Raw genomic sequence first — 13410 nt, 5'->3', positions numbered from 1 at the left:
AGACACAGAAATCTTACTTTTTCTTTAGTTTTTAAAGCTATTTTTTCTGACCATAGAATTCCAGTTGACGAGCTTTTTTTTTTTTCCTTCAACATTTTAAAGATGAAATTACACCTATGGCTCACGAAATATCTTATGAAAAGTCTTGTCATTCTTATATCTGCTTCTTTGCACATGATGTTTGTTTTTTCCCTCTAGTACCTTTTAAGACACTCTTTGACATTTTTTTTTTTTTTTTAGCAATTTAGGTTATGGTTTGTTGTAGGTTTCTTTATTTTTATATGGCCTAAGCGTCTTTGAGATCCTTGGGTCTGAAATCTTAGATCTATGAGTTCATAGTTTTCATCAAATTTGGAACATTTTGGATATTTTAACTTTAATTTTTTTCTGCCCTCCTCCTTTTAGAATTCCAACTATACGTATGTTAAACTGCTTAGATTAATATGCTGGCTTTGTTTCAATCTTTTAAAAAATTCTTTTTCATTTTGGAAACTATCTATATCTTTAATTGATCCTTTTTCTGTTGTTCATCCCATCCACAGTAGTTATCATTTTAAATATTATGATTTTCATCTTTGAGAGTTTTACTGGGTGTTTTTCATATCTTCCATTTCCATCCCCATCATATTTATATTTTTATGTACATTCTTGAGAACCTCAATGAGCCTTAGTTTCCTGTTACTATGCATCATCATCATTTTTGATTGGCTGCTGTACATTGTGAATTTTATTTTGTTGGATGCTAGATTCTATTGTAGTCCTTTAAAAATGTTGGGTTTTGTACTGGTATGCAGTTAGAGTATTGAGATGATTTGGATCCTATCAAAGCTTGCTTTTAAGCTTTGTTAGGTTGGGTCCAGAGCAGCATTTAGTTTAGAGCTAATTAGGCATCACTCCTGAGGTAATCAGCTTCTAAGTACCCTACCCAGCATCCCATGATTTATGAGGTCTCTACCCTGGCTGGTGATAAGCAAATGACTCCTAAGTATTCTCCAGAAATTTTTTGGCCTACTTCTTTCCAGTGGTATTTTTTTCGGCTTTATGGAGTTTCACTCAAGTTTGTACAGATCGGCGTTTAGACAAACATTTAAAGTAACCTCTGCAGATTTCCAGAGTTCTATCTCTCTCAGTGCAACTCTATTCTCTCTGATGTTTTGCCTCATAGCTATAGCCAGATCTTTCTATACAAATTTTAGTCTCTGTCTATTTAATTTATTGAGACTATTAAACTTTGAGTTCTCTCTCTGCAGTGGCCTGGAAATGTCATCTGGCAGTAAACTGTTGCAATTCCTTATCTCATTGTCATACTCAAGCACTGATTCCTGTCAAAGACTAAATATAGCTTTTTCAGGTATTTGTTTTTCTAAGTGTCTATGATGGAAGGACAATTCCTGTGACATTTAATTCTTCATGGAGAGATTTTTTTTTTTTTTTGGTTTTGTTGATAACAGAATACATTAAATTTTCTTCATATTTTTAACATATCTTTATTGAGTTTTTAAAGGTTTTTCCATACTCTGCTAGTTGCTGTGAATGATTGAACTTTAGGATGAGTTGGAATCCTTGCTTTCCAGGAGGCTAGGAAGGATAAATATATTTAAAATTCAATAAAGTGTTGACTTTGCTGGCAACTGATTGGATAGATAAAAATCAAAAGGTACTTCAATGATTTGAGTCTGTTTAAATTGAAGAAATCTTTCCAAAGTGTGTTATGATTTTTTTTAATGAACTAGAATTTTTTAATTTAAAAAAAGTTATACATTGCTTGTGATTATTGACTACATTGAAGACTGACTATACCAAAAAATCCCTTGTAAGGAACCTTTAAGAAATATTGCAAACATTTTAAATGCATTATTTTGCTTACATAAATTAAATTCTATCTCTGTTTTAGGTTTCCCGAAAGATATATGAGTAGCTGGCAATGATGCAATGGTTATACTGGAGGAATTTTGTTGTTCAGGAAACCAAATGGCTTTGTTGGTGTTTAAATTGCTAGTCTGGGGAACAGGGACAAGATTCAAACTATGGAGAGTAGAGAATTAGAATCAACATGTCCTCATATAGGTTAGACCCTCACAGGTTTACATAGTCAATGAGATTTTCCCCACAAGCAAAATGACAAGTCAAAGGAATGTGTTTAAATTTTTTTGAAAGCTAGATTTAAAAAATCATCTCATTTGAAAATTCAGAACCATAGACCTTCCTTCACATGGATTTGGCATTCAAATTTATACTACTCTTATTGTCTGGAAATCTGTCAGCCAAAATATTAGTATATAGTGGCCTAAGGGTTAAGAGGCCCAACCGTATGTGGGAGAAGCAAATGTAAATTATATCTAGTGGAGAAAACATCCACTGGCTCCCACAAGGATATACACAAATACATCGTTATTAAATATAAGCTCAAAATTAATGATTCACTACATACATGGACATAAGTGACTTTGGGCAAAGGTTAGACAGACAGCACATGGGGGAATGAGACTTTCAAGAATTTCAAATAATAGAACAACAACAAAAAGAATATAAAAACTCATAGACACAAACAACAGTTTAGTGGTTACCAGAGGGAAAGGGGGAAGGAGGAGAGGTAGATCAGGGTAAAAGGTGTCAAATATGTGGTGAAGGAAGGAGGTTTGACTTTGGTGATGAACACACAATGCAATATAAAGGTAACGTATTAAAGAACTGTACACTTCAAACTTATATAATTTTGTTAACCAATATCCTCCCAATAAATTTAATTTAAAAAAAAAAAAAACTTCAAACTTGGAAAACGGAAAAATGAGAACAAAAAACAGGGCAGCTGACTCAATTCAAAATATGGCAATAAAGGATCAAAAAAGAAAGAGAGAAAGAAAAAACAGGACAAATAGAATTACAGAATAAGATGCTAAAAATATATTTAAGCTTTCTGTGATTATGGTAAGTGTAAAAAGTGCAAACCATGATTAAAGTTTAAAGTTTGTCAGACTTCTTGTGTCAGTTTTAGTTCTGTCTCCTATTTAACAAATATTTGTTTTTTCCTTCCCTTTTGAACTGCTGATTACAAATGTGCGTGTGTGCATACATATGCATATTCTTGGCCTGATATGCTTAGATTTAATTATATACTTTGTTTTATATTATGTTTGCACTACTTAATTACTTTTACCTTTCTTAAAATCTTTATTTAGCATTGTTTTTGTCTTGTTTTCTGTATTATATTTCCCTTCTGACTCAGTACTTAGTTCTTTTCATGATTATGTCTATTATTTTATATGTCATGTCAACTTTTATACAATGCTACATATTAATTATTTGTGTGAATGATAAGAACACACAAAGAATTAACAATTTCTATTTACTCCTCTTTTGCATTCTGTCTCTAGTTCTGGTTGGTCCTTTTTTTTTTTTTTTTTTTGTATCTCTTTTAGCACAGTATTTATGTTTGGCTTCACATTAATATTTTCAAGGATGATGGATGAAGGACCATTTAAAACATAGTGGTGTCTGAATGTCACCCCCAAGGACTCTGATTGCCTGGATCGGAGCCTGTGAATTATTATTTATAAAATTCCTGGTCATGCTAACATGTAGCTGATGTTGAAAACCACCATCAATGGATAATTTTTAGAGAATTAATTAAAATGCATCCTCATCAGCCTGTATTCTTATGTGTAGCTCTCCTGTTCCTTTCAAGTAGGAAATCTGTATAGTTCACAATGAAGCCGTGACAGCTGTGGCAGTGCATTTGTGCCTCAGTGTGTGTGTGTGTGTGTGTGTGTGTGTGTGTTGACTATTTTTTCTAGTATGATTTAGCTGTTATGCTTGTCATATAACAAAAATTGGCAGGTCCAGGGCATTTTGCTACTCAGTTTCTTCTTCACCTTGCAACCCTAGCAGCCTGCTTTCTGCAGAAGTAATTTGTGCATTTGTTTCTACAAAGACCCCCACAACTAGCCCCTGTCTCTCAATATTACTAAACAAGTTTCTTATTTTGGAGGCTTTTGGTCTATCTGACCTGGCAGACCTGTGGTGCCATGTTCCCTGCGATAGTCTCTTTCACCTAGTACACTTGGTTACCCTTTTCACATAGTGTGCATTATGTTACAGGTATTTACTAGTTCATTAAAAATATTTTTTCTCTATTTCTCATTTATTTTTATTCCAGTTGGTTTCATAGCAGAGCGAGAACCAAGAAAAGAGATCTTAATCATCTAAAAATATTTAATAATTATAAAAAGTGATTTTTAAACACTTCCAACTATATAATAAATTTAGAGTGTCTTCTTTCTCTTCCTTTGATGAATGTGTTGCATTCAATAGCTGTTTCTTGATTCATAGCTGATAGATACTGCCAGAGTTAATGAATGGGATATGAACACATTCAAAACCCTGTAAACATTTGTCTAATTTGATTTTTATATTAATGCTTAGCACTGCTCTATTTAGGAAATCATGAAAAGGAAGGCTATTAATATGTTTTGCTTGTTAATCTAATTCAGTAAAGTTATTCCTTAAGAGATTTTCCCTAGAATTTCCTCCATAGTATCAACTTTCTGCAGTATAGAATATGATATTAAGATATTATTTATATGAATACTCTTTCATAAATTAAAATAACATTTATTCTTTGTAAATTATTATTTAAAACATATCAAGTACCATTGACTTTCATCTTTTTGAGGCAAGTATAACATTTCATATATTTATATGTATAGAAAAAAGAGTCATGAAGATTATAATAATATGATATACAAAATTGCTAGCAAGTGTTAATCATTTAATATATGCCAAGCAATATGTTTACTTCCTTTTGTTAGACCCTCTCAACAATTAAAATAGATGTGTTCTTTCATCTAACAAAATATTGTGTGAGTGTTGCACTGGAGGGAAATTAGATTAAAGAGAAAAAATGATTTTAAACAAGAGAATGAAATGAGTTTTCTCAAATTGAAGTATATCATTCCAGCTGCCAAATGATATCAATTGAGATGGGAAGAAACAGATCACAGAGGTGTTTGGCCAACATAGAGAGTTAAATTTTTTTCTAAGGACAATTGGAAACGTTTTTAAAAAGGATTATGAGGAACAGATTGAGGTAAGACAATTTAAATAAGAATATGCTTGTCACTGTGCAGGTGAAACTCTTTGAGGGAGACATGAGTAGAAAGCTGCCAAGTAGGTGATGATCATAGACGCACAGAACTAAGGCAGAGAAATGGAGAGAGATTGATTACATGTGTACAGATAGGGAAGACGATGAACATAGAAAGACTTCTTGAGTTTATAACTGAAGCAGTTTGGTGAGAATGTGTTACTTTTACTGCTGTGCGAACCACTGGGGTTAGAGAGATGGAAATATTATTTTCTAAGACATATAAAATACATATGACTGTGTGACTTCGAAGAGGAAATGTTTAGTGGCAAGTTTGACATGTGGAGTTTGCCGTTCTGAAGACAGAGCATAGCTAGAAATATTTATTTTGGAACTATCGAATGGAGTATAGAGAGAGAAGAAAGAAGACTTTTGAATTGATCCCAAATAACATAATTATTTTGTCATAACCTTTATTTACATTGTAAAAAAATATTCTTTTACATTGTACATTTTGGTGTTTTTCTATAAATAACTATTCCCCTACTGCCAGATTTTTTGAAAATTAGATTCTGGGGTAGCCATTTAACAACTAGCCAGAATAAAGCTTCAGTTAACAGTTTTAAAATAAAAAAGGTACAAATGTGTGCGCCTCGAGTGGGGTTGGATTAGTAATGTATGGTGAAGATCATCAAAGGACACCTCCTGGCTACATGCTATGATTCTTTTTTAAATTAATTAATTGATTTTTAATTAAATTTATTGGGATGACATTGGTTAATAGAATCTTATAGGTTTCAAGAATACAGTTCAATAATACGTCGTCTGTATACTGCATTGTGTTTCACCACCCAAAGTCAAATATCTGATTTTCAAAGTTATATATAAACAAACGCTCTAAGACCAACTTACTCCACACTTCTCTTTTTCCTTTTAATAATGTTATTCAACACGTAGCAATGGAAGCTATATTATATTTTTGGATATTAGCCGGGCGTTTAACAAATATTTCATGCTATCTTTGTAAGCAAAATTGAGACATATGTGCTGAATATTGGTATCATCTGGTGCCTTTCTAACTAACAGAATAAACATGCCAGAAATGTGTATAATTATCTATCCATATCAACAAGGAAGGAACATTTAGTAGAAATGCCATTAAACTCTGTTATGAATTTCATTAGCTATTTAACTGTTTACTATTTTAATAAGACATATAAATACATCTGAAAAGTATTATTTGAAATTATATTTTCAATAACAATTTAAGTATAACCAGGAAAGTTGTGAACTAGCTGAACATTTTTGCCAAATAAATACTCATAATGTGTATGTATCTGTGTGTATACACATGTTTGAATGTGAGTTAATATATCCAGCTAAAACAATTCACTAAAAATATAGCAATAAGAATGTTTACTGGGAGCTTGAACAAGATTTTCTAAAGACAAATATATATATATATATATACACACACGCACACACACATATATATGTATATATATACACACATGCTCGTCATTGTGTAGGTGATGCTTTGAGGTACACAAACACATATGTGTGTGTATATATGTGTGTGTGTGTATATTATATATATATGTATGTATATAATACATATATATATGTATGTATATAATACATATATATATGTATGTATATAATACATATATATATGTATGTATATAATACATATATATATATATATATATATAAAATTCTCTAGAAGTACCAGTGTAATGGAAAGAAAGTCAAAGCAGAGATCCACATGGAAATAGACAGAGGTGAGGAAGAAATGATGAGTCTGTGGGTAGATGATGCTGCCCAGGGCTTTAGGGATTCCTTTGGTTTACTCATGAGCAGCCTGATAACATGTTATAGCCATGAAATGCAGGAACCACCTCCATCTGGTTGTCTCACAGGCATCTCAAATCAGTATCTACAAAATCCATCTCAACATCCACTCTGTGTGATTCTTTTTTATTCTGTGTCACAAAGCCGCCCATAGCCTTAGCAAGAAATGTCGTTCATATAAATTCCTATGATTCTATGACTCTGTTTACTTCTATTCATACCCATTTCCACTACCCTATATTGTGGTAATACTATAGAACAGTTCCAAATAACCTCTTCAACATTTCTGCTTGAAACCTTCAATTATCCAATATGTATGCGGTAAACTCCTCAGAGTAATGTGAAAATGCAAATCTGGTCACCTCTTTCCAATGTCTATTTATTCATTTTAGGATATAGTTAAAGTTAATATTACTCAATGGGTAGTTTATTATTAGGCAGGCTCTATACCCTTTCAACTGTATTCATTTTTAATATTTTTCACTTTTGATTGGTACTTATGAGCAATATAGAGAATGTTTAGCTTCTCAAAAGTGCAAGTATGTCTCAACTGTGAAATTTACAACTGTAGAGGTTAGGGTTAGAACAAAAAACATAAATATTATAAACTATGGATCCGAAGCTTAATGTGTAATTAATAAAATGAGCAACATCTGGGCCAATTAGTCAAAAAAACCTGGAATTGATTTTGTCAATCGTGTTTGTGTTAATTATTTAATACATTATTAATTGAATTTCTCAAATCTGTCATGCTTATCACAATTGCAATTCATGCAAGTGGAGAAAGGTGAAAGATGTCTTACTCAGATGACAAAAATAAATACACTAGTATGGAGGAGGGAAGGGGCTCTCTACTTCAGCAGGGAAGTCTGAATAGAGAGATCTCATTAAAGCACGACTAAACTGTCTTCCAGGAACACAAAAAGCAGAAAGAATAGAAGGAACTAGTGTTTGGAAATTTTTGATTGGATATGAGACATTTTACCTTGTTGGATGCTGGATGTTGAATTCCTAAAAACATATTCTTGAGCTTTGTTCTGGGAGGTAGCTGAGTTATTTGTGAACAGTTAATAATTTTCTGTCTTCTTTTCATCTTTGTTAGCATTTAGTTAGGGCTAATTTTGTTTCGCTGCTGACGAAAACACTCAGTATTCTATCCAAGCCCCAAGTTTTCACATAGTGGCTGATGAAAACAGGAATTATTCTGGCTCTCTGTGTGATCTCTAGTTGTTGTTCCAGCCATCCCTCCAGGCTTTAGGGAGTTTTATAATCTACATGCCTTTTCTTTTTTAATTTAAACTTTTAATTTTGAGATAATTATAAATTTATAAGCAGTTGGCAAAAATAATACAAAGAAAGCTCATGTATCATACCTTGCCCAGTCTTGCACAATGGTCCCAATGATGACATTTGGCAAAACTATAGTACGATATCTCACAGTGGGATATTGATATTGATATAATCAAGATACATGACATGTCTCTCTCCGCAAAGTTCCCTCGGGTTACACACCCACTTTCCTCCCTGTCCCTTCACCCCTCCCCATATTTAAACTATATCAACATGCATCATTTCACCATTTTTAAAAATGTTTATTTGAAGAATATCATATCAATGGAATCATTTAATATGTAATCTTTGTGATTGGCTTTTTGCATTCCGTGTAATTCTCTGGAGATTCATTTAGATTATGGCTGAATGAATAGTTCATTCTTTTTTATTGTTGAATAGTATTCTATGCTATGGATGCACAACAGTTATTTTTTTAACCATTCACCTGCTGAGGGACGTCAAGATAATTTCTGTTTTTGACTATTACAAAATAGCTTCTGTAAACAAGTGTGTATAGGTTTTTGTGTGAATTTACATTCTCTATTCTCTGCGATATATGCCCAGGAATGCAAATGCCGGGTTATATGGTAAAGTTTACTGGAGCCATGGTCCATGGTCTACAGCCATGCTACCCTGAATAAGCCCGATGTCTGATTTTAGAAGCTAAGCAGGGTCAGGCCTGGTTAGTACTTGGATGGAAGACCACCTAGAAAGATCAGGTGCAGTAGGCAAAAAAAAAAAAAAAAAGAGAGAGAGAGAAAAGATAAGATTCATAAAAGTACAGCCTTGGAATGTCAGCATATTATCAGTAGAGATTTCATAAAGAGAACAGAGAACGTGAAGAGAAGTAAATTATTAAACTTAATACTAAATAATATTTTCAGCACTAATGGATATTAGGAACCAGTTTAAAAGAGTTCCTGACCTACAGCAACATAAATTAAATAAATTAGAAATTAATTCTAAGCAAAGCATTACAGACTTTCAGAACACCAAAGATATAGAGAAGTATTGATTGTTAAGCATGGAATACAATGTTTGAAAATTAAGGGGTCATCTGATTTCAATAAACAATGAATTACTCAAACAATATATGGAGTGTTGTATTCAGTTATACATACTGTAGGGATCTTGAGAAACTGGAAGGACTAAAAGCTAAGACAGATATATCTTAGAAAGAAAGACTGTTTAGCCTGGAAAAGGGAGAGCACACTTGGGTGTGGTGTCTACGTATGCAAATGAGTCTCTCTCTCGTTTTCTCTCTCCATTTATACTCATATTTTCTAAGAAACATATCTAAATGAGTATTATTTCATAGTCAGTGAATATGAAGTTTAGAAATGTAAAAATCTTGCCCCAAAACAAAGAATAATGCAAGTGGAGTGTCAAAGAAACAAATACATGGGTGTTTTATTTTTTGAAACAATCAAAGTGAAATCCAATTTTAACAACACTGCCCCGTTTAATTATAGTCAAATTTTTTTATATCTATACTCAACACATTGTCAGAAATCACATTCATATCTGTGGCACCTGATGATGAAATGTAGCTCAGACTAGCTCCTTTGTAATGGATTAAAATGAAAATTCCTTTGAGCTCAAGAAGGAAAGCAGTACCCATATGTAACCTTCATCGTCTAAGCTCCAGAACTATTAGAAAGATCATTTTACTTTGCTGGGCTATTTGTGAATTTATTTATTTTTTAAATGGGTTGACAGATTTTGAAATTTTGGAGCGAGGATTAAGATTGAAAGGTAATGGCATTTGTATAGGAAGTCAAAGAAGTTGAAACCAGAGTTCATTTTACTTTCACTTTTTACCTTGCCAAAAATTCAAAACACCATTTCATATACTCAGAAGCCAACAAAGCACTGTTTATAGAGAAAAATACCACACTGAGATTGACAGAGAAATCCTGTTGTATAGAATTTTGCTTTGAGTGGATTTTTTATCACCTGATCAAGAGAGCCTCGTTATAATAGTCCATACGTAAGTTTTATTAATGATACTCAAGGCGGAAAGCTTGTACTGAAATATATTCATTGTTTTCTAATTGTTTGAATATTCAGTACAATAATTTTCAATTATGTAGCTTGTGTTATATGTAAAATACATGGAGATCTGGTCATAATCCCGGTTCCACCATCAACTGACTGTGCCCTGAGAAAGTATATGTATTCAATTACTCAAATTGCCTTTTTAAATAAAGTATGTTACAATATTTGATGTTTTAATAGGAGGTATCGTTTGAGATGCATACATATTACAGTGATTGTGATCCCTGTCAGAATTTATAAACCCTTCATGTATATTCTTATCCTTGGATGAAAAGTTTTCCATACCTATCAGTTACAATTATTAGTAGTAAACTTGAAGATTTTTTCCATATTCGAAACTGTGTAATGTGGCTCCAAAATCAATATATCCTCATGATTCTTTTAAAATATCATTAATCTTCATACACAGATTCATATGCTCTGTTTCGTTATCTTCACAAGTATTCGCCATTATTACTCTGAAGAATTGCAACCCAAAGCTTGTAGAGCCAATGAATTGTACAAAGAAAACACGATTAACTATTCCTTTTTATCATTTTTATAGACTCTTTTCCAAAAAAAATTGTGGATTAAACTCTGGTGTGAAATGTATATATGTATATATATTTAACCCCTCAATAAATTACTGCTCTTTTGTAGAGTAAGTGTTCATACATATTTACCCTAATAATTACCTTTCCTAATAGTCTTTATTCTCTTCTGAATTTCTGTGTTTTTCTTTCTAGTATCATTTTCCTTTTGCCTAAAGAACTCATTTTAGTATTTCTTTTAATATTGGGTGGTTGCTAAGGGTTAGGGGAGGAATAGGGAGTTAATAATAATGAACATAAGGTTGCAGTTAAGTTGAATAAGTTCTAGAGATTTGATGTACAACATTGTACCTGTAGGTAACAATATCGTACACTTAAAAATGTGCTAATATTGATTTATTGGCCACAAATTATTTTATTTACTATTTTTACTTGGAATAAGTATTTTTTTTCTTCACTTTTGAAGGAAATTTTCCCTTGATCTAGAACTCTATGTTGGCAAAAGCTTACTCTCAGCATTTTAAAGATATTGTTATCAGCTGCTAGTTGAATTGCATACCTTTGAAGGAAGCATATTATTTTCCTGCCTATGACTGCTTTAAGATGTTTTTTTCTTTGTCCTTGCTTTTCAGCAATTTTACTATGATGTTTTAGATGTGTTTTTCTTCTTACTTATGTTAAGGGTGGAAAATTTTCCAGTAAACCAGCGTTAAGGATTTACTCTGATTCTGTTAACTAGGGCGTGGTAATCTGTTTACTTGTTAACCAGGGTATGGTTTAGGCTTTATAAACTGCCTCTTTTGGGAGCTCTGGGCTGATCTCCTCTGACCGTGCGTAGTAGTCGGTTGCTGGCCGGCTAATAAAGGCTCACAATTCATCTCAATTGGCTCCGTGGGTCTTAGATTTGAGCGAACCACAACATTTATTTACATGAGTTTTGTAGAATGTCTTTAATCTGTGGCTTGATGCCTTTTATCAGTTTTGGAAAATTCTTGACCATTAATTTTTTTAATATTTTTTATTCTTCTTTCTCTCTCTTCTCTAGTCTTGAACTATAGCTACACTATGTTAAACATTTCAATGTGTTTCTTATGTTTCTCTCCAAAGATAATTCACGCCATCATTTGCGGGGCTCAGGGGAGCAGATCACAAGAAATCCAATTAAAAACAGAGCTAGCTGATTACTCATTTTGGAATTCTTTCTTTCCCTTTCCTTCCCTTCCTTTCCCTTTCCTTCCTTCCCTTCCCCTCTACTCCCCTCTCTTCCCCTACCCGCCTCCTCCCCTCTCTTCTTTTCTTTCCTTCCTTCCTTCTTTCCTTCCTCCCTCCCTCTCTCTCTCTCCCTCCTTCTTCCTTCCTTCCTCTCTCTGTCTCTGTCACATGCTCTCTCTCTCTCTTTCTCTTTCTCTCTCATTCTCTCCCCCCACTCATTCTTCATTGTTTCTCTGTCCTTGGATTTACCCTTATTCCCACTTTGTAGCCTTCCATTAGTTACAAATGTACATTTTATAACTTTCATAGAATATTTCCTATTTTGTGATTCCTGAATCTTAATTTTTGTGTTCCCAATGCAATGAACTATTCAAAATTTCTCTCTGCATTGCCATTTTTGGGGATCTCATTTGTTGATTTCTGGATATCTTGGCAATTCCAAACTTAATATTTGTTTCTGAGTTTCTCAGAGACTGCTTCGAGTTCTGCTGTATTCTCCACATGTTAGCAGTGGTTCTTTGTAGCACTTCTCAGGCTTCTGCCTCATTCTAAGTCTTGGGAAACATCCCAAGGGTAAAGAGATATGAAGAAAGTTGGAGTTATCTTTATGTGCTTCCCTGGTTTATAAGATCTGACTCCTCAATTACTGGCCGAATTAGTAGCTATCCAATGTCTTCATAAAAAGACGGGGTTAATTTTAATGGGAATTCAACACTGAACTCTGAACAAAGGAAGGAACAGCATAAGTAAAGCAGTATTTTATACAGAGTCAATCAAAATGTAAGGGTAAAATATGTATGGCATGTCTATAGAAAAAGGACTATTTTGCTTTGGCTGCAGCCTAATATAAAAAAGAGGTGATGTTACCCATTTAAAGAAAAGGGAGGCAGAACACATAAGGAGTTTTATGTCATTTTAAAGTGCCAGCATTTCCCCTTAAATATTCTTTAGTTGATTGAATAGAAATGGTAGCAACCTAGTGTCTCCTCTGAGTACCTGTTCCCATATTGATTCTATAATACTCTCCTTGCACCAGCTCCACCCCCATTACCCTTGCTCTTCCAGCTCTGTGCTTCCAGTATCCGAGTCAAGCGCATTGAATCAGTGCAAAACAAACAAACAAACAAACAAACAAACAAACAGTTAATAAATAAAATGAAAAAAAGACAAGTAAAACAGCATTATAAGAGAGCAGTTTATGAGTTTCCCATTGCATTTTGACCACAGGCATTTCATTTATAAATTTTAGTCATATTTCATGCTTGACTATTTTCCTAGAAAATCTTCTGACAGTAGCCTATTTATAAAAGTATAAATTGGCAGTTTATCTGTGCATGTAAGGCA

The sequence above is a fragment of the Rousettus aegyptiacus genome, unplaced genomic scaffold (assembly GCF_014176215.1).
Source record: "Rousettus aegyptiacus isolate mRouAeg1 unplaced genomic scaffold, mRouAeg1.p scaffold_m13_p_13, whole genome shotgun sequence".
Lineage (NCBI taxonomy): Eukaryota > Metazoa > Chordata > Mammalia > Chiroptera > Pteropodidae > Rousettus > Rousettus aegyptiacus.
The sequence above is the reverse complement of the archived record's forward strand: the minus strand, read 5'-3'. Positions refer to the sequence as shown.